The sequence below is a fragment of the Astyanax mexicanus genome, chromosome 15 (assembly GCF_023375975.1).
Source record: "Astyanax mexicanus isolate ESR-SI-001 chromosome 15, AstMex3_surface, whole genome shotgun sequence".
In the NCBI taxonomy this organism is placed as follows: domain Eukaryota; kingdom Metazoa; phylum Chordata; class Actinopteri; order Characiformes; family Acestrorhamphidae; genus Astyanax; species Astyanax mexicanus.
Genome location: NC_064422.1, coordinates 44,830,691 through 44,839,013, shown reverse-complemented (window position 1 = coordinate 44,839,013; position 8,323 = coordinate 44,830,691). Strand labels below are relative to the sequence as shown.

The window sequence follows — 8,323 nt, the reverse complement described above, 5'->3', positions numbered from 1 at the left end:
CTTGTGATCATCCATCTTCCTCTTGATTATATTCCAGAGGTTTTTAATTTGGTAAAATCAAAGAAACTCATCATTTTTAAGTGCTCTCTTATTATTTTTTAGAGCTGTACTTCTACCTACAGAGTAATGCATGTTGATACTTTTTACAAATGTAATAATTACAGTAATTTATCGTATTTTTTGTTATACTTTATCAGGGGTATCAAATAATGAAGTGTAAATACTTTCCTAATATATGTAAGTAAAATAGAAAGTTTGGTAATTGTTATAACTCATGGTAGGATTAGTCCTTTGATTCGTTTCTGTTTGTCTATTTTGCTGTGTGCAGTTCTGAAATTGTCCAGCAGGGAGCTCTCACTATAAAAGAAGCAGGAAAAGCCTGACTCCTCCCCTTTCCTAACCTGGAACAACTTCCTGTTCAGACCCACCTGCTGCCTCCATATTGTCTGTGTGTTTGTGTTAGATTTTTTGGTAGTTTTTCTTGTGTATATTTGGGTAAATTAGGGGGTAAGTAATGGTTTGTCTGATTACCTTTTCTCCTGGTTTATTAGTAGTGAGTTGGGTAGTTTGTGTAAATTGGTTTTATTTTATTTTCAGGTTTTAGTGGTTTTGGGTTGTGTTCACCCCTGAAGTTGTACTTTCCATATTTGTGTCTCTAAATTAATCTTGATTTATTGAGTTTTTATTGTCTGGTATTTGGTCTGGCAGAGGGTTTGGGGAGTGAGTCCACTCTTATTACTTGTTTGGTGAGTAGTTTTAGCATTTGGTATTTATAAAAAGTTAAGATTATTTTTCTCCTCCCATTTTTTAGTTAAAGATTATGATTTTTGCCCTTTTGTTTTTTGTCTTGGTGACCTTATTGGCCTTCCCTTGTATTAGTTAAAGAAATGTTAAAGATTAATTTATTCACATTTCAGTTAGTTTTAGACCTGGATTTGTTTGTGCTGTGACCTGGGTTACTGTTAGATCCCTTTTTTTGTAATACATTAATCTTATTTTGTTGAAGTTTTTAATGTCTGTTTGGTTTGACAGAGGGTTTGGTTGTGAGCCCACTATTACTTTTTTTTAAGATTTGGTTTGTCTAAATGTTTTTGTTGCCCTCACTTTTTCAGTTTTAATTTTTTAAGCTCTGTTTTAGGTTCAGGAGCTGATCCCATTTGCAGGTTGGGATACAGTGGACACCAGTGTTGGAAAAGTTGAGAAAGTTGAGTAAGCTCTTCATGGTGAAGTTAAAACTTCCCAAAGGAATGATTTCTAATCCTTTGCTGTTTTTAGTTTGCAGCATCCTGGTGATTTTTGTAGGTGTTAGACATGGTATTATGGTAAATAGAAGCTTGTGAATGTTTTATTTCCCCCCTCATGCTTGGTTATTAATTATTTGTAATGAATTATTGCTGTTTTATTGAGTTTTTAGTGTCTGGTGTTTGGTCTGGCAGAGGGTTTGGGGAGTGAGCCCACTCTTATCTGTATGGTGAGTATTTTTGATATTTTTAATACTTGGTCTTAAGGTTTGTTTTATTGCTTTTTTTTTAGTTGGAGAAATTAAGGTTTTTGCCCTTTTGTTTTTAGGAAATCATCTTTTTAGATAGTCAGGGGCTGAAGGCTGTAAGCTCTTCATTCAAAGGTGAAGACCAAAAGTGGTGGTGTTAAAACTCTCTAAAAGGGAGAATCCTAATCCTTTGATAATTTTAGGTTTTTGTTTGCAGTATTCTGGTAATTCTGTGGGATAAATAGAAGCTTTTGTCTGTTTTTTTTTGTGCCATGTTTGGTCTTTGTGGAGGCTTGTAGCCACTTCAAGTAAATAATAAATAAATAGTCAAGTAAATTTGCTCTTTCATCTTTTTGTTAAATATTTGTTTAATTGAATTTTCAGTGTTTGGTGTTTGGTCTGGCAGACAGTTTTGGGTAGTGAGTCCACTCATTACTTGTATGGTAAGTAGTTTTTTAGGATTTGGGGTTTCTAAATGTTTATTGCCCTTACTTTTTCAATTTAAATTTTTTAAGCTTTTAGGTTCAGGACCCAGATCCTGTTGGCAGGCTGTGATACAGTGGACACCAGTGTTGAGTAAAAGTTGAGTAAGCTCTTCATGGTAAAGTAAAAAACTTTTGTATTTCTTTGTCCAGAATCTGCTAGGAATCTGTAACTTCCCAAACATTTAGATGGATGTTTTTTTAAGGGTTAGGGTGTTACAACCCATGGTAACTATGGTCCCTTTTTTTTATTTAATTCGTCTTTTTTTTTTTTTTTTTTTTTTTTTTTTTTTGTGCAGTGTTCAGTCCTGAAACTGGCCACCCGGACCAATCCTCACCTTTTCTGACCTGGAAAAACTTCCTGCTGACGTCCTCCAGACCAACCGGACGCCTCAATTTTTGATTTTATTTTTCTAGATTTTTTTTTTTCCCCGTCCTTCAATGTATCTTTAGGTACTTTATGTGTTTTGGCTGGTTTATATCAGTTCCCTTCAGTATATGTATTAGCAGGGGCAATGATTAGCCCAAGTGTTAAGTATCTTTTTATCTATAGCTAAGTCAGTACCACTTTTTTTTTTTTTTTTTTAATTGACTAAAACTGTTAAAACAAATATATTTTTATTTATTCATTTGTTTTTAGTGTGTTTTGTGCATAGTGAAAGCATAGACCTGAAGTCTGAACACTTGGAATTAGGAATTTCTGTGAGCTTTGCTGCTTTAATACTTTAATACCTTGTTCTTATTTGTAGGCTGTTTTTTTTTTTGTTTGTTTGTTTTTTTAAATAAAGCTATTGTTTTGAGCTTGTTTGTGCTTTAAAGTTGCACTTCTGTCTTTTTGCCAATAAAATGTTTGGTGGTTGTGCTTTAATTTATAGAGGGGGTAGCAGAGTAAGTTTATATTCAATCGGTGTTACATATCTGTACTTAAAAAAAAAAAAAAGTAATTATTTTTATCTTTTTATATATATAAAAGGCTAATTTCTCCTATTTTTATTTCAGCTTGTTTTCTTTCCAGTTTCTCATCATTTAATAAAACCCTTATCCAGATAAATCTCTCCATCCAGATAGAGTGAATGTGATTGGATGTAGAGAAGTATAAACATATACCATTCTGACTCCCTATTGGTTTATACTGTTTCCATCGCGCGCACACACACACTCCAGCAAGAACATAGCAGATGTATTTAGTCTAGTGCAGAGACTCAACTAAACATCTTTAATATATTTACATTCTATTAAAATACATTCATTTATAATCAGCATATATGCAGCTGAAACACTAGAGAACAGACTAGAGCAAAATCCCAAATTATCAACGTTAACATTTTAATATTTTAACATTTATAGTCATCATAGCTTTTAGAAAAATGTGATTTTGGGTTGGGAAAGGGGGGAGGGGTTTAGTCCACTATAGGACTCTGTGGGTGTGGCCTAAGCTTTTGTTCTTAATGGCTTTATTTTTCCCCCCCTTATATTACTTTTACTTTTATACTTAAAGTAGTTTTGAAACCAGTACTTTTACACTTTTACTGAACAAATAAAAAGCCTGAGTTGATTCTTCATCAACAGAAGTATTTTATTAAACACTACTATCTACACTTCTACCTACAGAGTAATAAATTAAGATAGTCTTCACAGAAATGTGCACAAACACAAAAGAAATGAATAAATAAAAAACAGAACAGGGAGATAAGCCTGTTTCTGGACCACTGGAGAAAAACCCCGCCCACTCAACGACTGAACCAATTGAAAATCATAAATACAGTTACGTAATTGTATTAATTAAAAAATGGACAATTGGAAAAAAAAAGGTAAGCAAGTATGTACTATGTAGTATGTACTATTCCGAAGTGACGCGAGGGAGACGGGCAATTAGCAAAAAAGAAAGTATGCAAGTATGTACTATGTAGTATGTACTACTCCGGGGTGACGTGACGAGACGGGCAATTAGTAAAAAAGAAAGTATGCAAGTATATACTATATAGTATGTACTACTCTGGAGTGACGCGAGGGAGAAGGGCAATTAGTAAAAAAGAAAGTATGCAAGTATGCAAGTATATACTATATAGTATGTACTACTCTGGAGTGGCGCGAGGGAGACAGGCAATTAGCAAAAAAGAAAGTATGCAAGTATGCAAGTATATACTATATAGTATGTACTACTCGAAAGTGACTCGAGAGAGACGGGCAATTAGCAAAAAAGAAAGTATGCAAGTATGCAAGTATGTACTATGTAGTATGTACTACTCCAGAGTGACGTGAGGGAGATGGGCAATTAGTATGCAAGTATGCAAGTATGTACTTTGTAGTATGTACTACTCCAGAGTGACGCGATGGAGACGGCAATTAGCAAAAAAGAAAGTATGCAAGTATATACTATATAGTATGTACTACTCTGGAGTGACGCGAGGGAGAAAGGCAATTAGCAAAAAAGAAAGTATGCATTTATGCAAGTATGTACTATGTAGTATGTACTACTCGAAAGTGACTCGAGAGAGACGGGCAATTAGCAAAAAAGAAAGTATGCAAGTAGGTACTATGTAGTATGTACTACACCGGAGTGACGCGAGGGAGATGGGCAATTAGTATGCAAGTATGCAAGTATGTACTATATAGTATGTACTACTCTGGAGTGGCGCGAGGGAGAAAGGCAATTAGCAAAAAAGAAAGTATGCAAGTATGCAAGTATGTACTATGTAGTATGTACTACTCGAAAGTGACTCGAGAGAGACGGGCAATTAGTAAAAAAGAAAGTATGCAAGTATTCAAGTATGTACTATGTAGTATGTACTACTCAAGAGTGACGTGACTAGACGGGCAATTAGCAAAAAAGAAAGTACGCAAGTATGCAAGTATGTACTATGTAGTATGTACTACTCGAAAGTGACTCGAGAGAGACGGGCAATTAGCAAAAAAGAAAGTATGCAAGTATGCAAGTATGTACTATGTAGTATGCACTACTCCGGAGGGACGCGAGGGAGATAGGCAATTAGTAAAAAAGAAAGCATGCAAGTATGCAAGTATGTACTATGTAGTATGTACTACTCCAAAGTGACACGAGGGAGACGGGCAATTAGCAAAAAAGAAAGTATGCAAGTATGCAAGTATGTACTATGTAGTATGTACTACTCCAGAGTGACGTGACGAGACGGGCAATTAGCAAAAAAGAAAGTATGCAAGTATGCAAGTATGTACTATGTAGTATGTACTACTCCGGAGTGACGCAAGGGAGACGGGCAATTAGCAAAAAAGAAAGTATTCAAGTATGAACTATGTAGCATGTACTACTCCGGAGTGACGCAAGGGAGACGGGCAATTAGCAAAAAAGAAAGTATGCAAGTATTCAAGTATGTACTATGTAGTATGTACTACTCTGGAGTGACGTGACGAGACGGGCAATTAGCAAAAAAGAAAGTACGCAAGTATGCAAGTATGTACTATGTAGTATGCACTACTCCGGAGGGACGCGAGGGAGATAGGCAATTAGTAAAAAAGAAAGCATGCAAGTATGCAAGTATGTACTATGTAGTATGTACTACTCCAAAGTGACACGAGGGAGACGGGCAATTAGCAAAAAAGAAAGTATGCAAGTATGCAAGTATGTACTATGTAGTATATACTACTCCAGAGTGACACGAGGGAGATAGGCAATTAGTAAAAAAGAAAGCATGCAAGTATGCAAGTATGTACTATGTAGTATGTACTACTCCAAAGTGACACGAGGGAGATAGGCAATTAGTAAAAAAGAAAGCATGCAAGTATGCAAGTATGTACTATGTAGTATGTACTACTCCAAAGTGACACGAGGGAGACGGGCAATTAGCAAAAAAGAAAGTATGCAAGTATGTACTATGTCGTATGTACTACTCCGGAGTGACGCGAGGGAGACGGGCAATTAGCAAAAAAAGAAAGTATGCAAGTATGTACTATGTAGTATGTACTACTCCAGAGTGACGTGAGGGAGACGGGCAATTAGTATGCAAGTATGTACTTTGTAGTATGTACTACTCCGGAGTGACGCGATGGAGACGGCAATTAGCAAAAAAGAAAGTATGCAAGTATGCAAGTATATACTATATAGTATGTACTACTCTGGAGTGACGCGAGGGAGATGGGCAATTAGTATGCAAGTATGTACTATGTAGTATGTACTACTCCGGAGTGACGCGAGGGAGACGGGCAATTAGCAAAAAAGAAAGTATGCAAGTATTCAAGTATGTACTATGTAGTATGTACTACTCCAGAGTGACGTGACGAGACGGGCAATTAGCAAAAAAGAAAGTATGCAAGTATGCAAGTATGTATTATGTAGTATGTACTACTCCGGAGTGACGCGAGGGAGACGGGCAATTAGCAAAAAAGAAAGTATGCAAGTATGTACTATGTAGTATGTACTACTCCGGAGTGACGCGAGGGAGATAGGCAATTAGTAAAAAAGAAAGCATGCAAGTATGCAAGTATGTACTATGTAGTATGTACTACTCCAAAGTGACGCGAGGGAGACGGGCAATTAGTAAAAAAGAAAGTCTGCAAGTATGTACTATGTAGTATGTACTACTCCGGAGTGACGCGAGGGAGATAGGCAATTAGTAAAAAAGAAAGCATGCAAGTATGCAAGTATGTACTATGTAGTATGTACTACTCCGGAGTGACGCGAGGGAGATAGGCAATTAGTAAAAAAGAAAGCATGCAAGTATGCAAGTATGTACTATGTAGTATGTTCTCCTCCAAAGTGACGTGAGGGAGACGGGCAATTAGTAAAAAAGAAAGTCTGCAAATATGTACTATGTAGTATGTACTGCTCCGAAGTGACACGAGGGAGACGGGCAATTAGCAAAAAAGAAAGTATGCAAGTATGCAAGTATGTACTATGTAGTATGTACTCCTCCAAAGTGACGTGAGGGAGACGGGCAATTAGTAAAAAAGAAAGTCTGCAAGTATGTACTATGTAGTATGTACTACTCCAAAGTGACGCGAGGGAGACGGGCAATTAGCAAAAAAGAAAGTATGCAAGTATGTACTATGTAGTATGTACTCCTCCAAAGTGACGTGAGGGAGACGGGCAATTAGTAAAAAAGAAAGTCTGCAAGTACATACTATGTAGTATGTACTACTCCAAAGTGACGCAAGGGAGACGGGCAATTAGCAAAAAAGAAAGTATGCAAGTATGCAAGTATGTACTATGTAGTATGTACTACTCCGGAGTGACGCGAGGGAGACGGGCATTTAGCAAAAAAGAAAGTATGCAAGTATGTACTATGTAGTATGTACTCCTCCAAAGTGACGCGAGGGAGACGGGCAATTAGCAAAAAAGAAAGTATGCAAGTATGCAAGTATGTACTATGTAGTATGTACTACTCCGGAGTGACGCGAGGGAGACGGGCATTTAGCAAAAAAGAAAGTATGCAAGTATGTACTATGTAGTATGTACTACTCCGGTGTAACGCAAGGGAGACGGGCAATTAGTAAAAAAGAAAGTATGCAAGTATGTACTATGTAGTATGTACTACTCCAGAGTGACGCGAGGGAGACAGGCAATTAGCAAAAAAGAAAGTATGCAAGTATATACTATGTAGTATGTACTACTCCGGAGTGACGCGAGGGAGATGGGCAATTAGTAAAAAAGAAAGTATGCAAGTATGCAAGTATGTACTATGTAGTATGTACTACTCCGGATTGACGCGAGGGAGACGGGCAATTAGCAAAAAAGAAAGTATGCAAGTATATACTATGTAGTATGTACTACTCTGGAGTGACGCGAGGGAGAAGGGCAATTAGTAAAAAAGAAAGTATGCAAGTATGCAAGTATATACTATGTAGTATGTACTACTCCGGAGTGACGCAAGGGAGACGGGCAATTAGTAAAAAAGAAAGTATGCAAGTATGCAAGTATGTACTATGTAGTATGTACTACTCTGGAGTGATGCGAGGGAGACGGGCATTTAGTAAAAAAGAAAGTAAGAAAGAAAGTATGCAAGTATGTACTAAAGTATGTAATACACTGAAATGACGTGAGAGAGACGGGCACCTAGCAAAAAAAAAGAAAGAAAGTATGCAATAAAGAAAAAGAAAGAAGAAAGAACACATTAGCTTTACAAATATACACTTTAATGCCATACAAACATGTAAATGTTTACATATATGTCTGCACACACATGCAATATATATATATATATATATATATATATATATATATATATATATATATATATATATACATACATATACAGTTATACATACATGTATATATGCGCATTTGTTTATTAGCATAAGCAAAACAGGAAACTAAAAACATTTCATTTTCATTTTAACATGTTTTATTTTGTTTATCGCACTCTTACAGCATTCATAA

At 36.2% G+C, this 8,323-nt stretch overlaps 1 long non-coding RNA gene across 5 annotated transcripts; it reads left to right on the top strand.

Moving 5' to 3' along the window:
• Nucleotides 1–224: 224 nt before the first annotated feature.
• Nucleotides 225–2,551, top strand: LOC125781219 (uncharacterized). Of its 5 annotated transcripts, XR_007424436.1 has the most exons (6): nucleotides 225–507; nucleotides 1,139–1,471; nucleotides 1,570–1,624; nucleotides 1,874–1,932; nucleotides 2,005–2,071; nucleotides 2,271–2,551. It is a non-coding gene; the product is annotated as an uncharacterized LOC125781219 (long non-coding RNA). The 5 variants fall into 5 exon arrangements; XR_007424437.1 differs by having other exon boundaries at nucleotides 225–1,471; nucleotides 2,012–2,071; XR_007424434.1 differs by having other exon boundaries at nucleotides 225–1,471.
• Nucleotides 2,552–8,323: the final 5,772 nt, after the last annotated feature.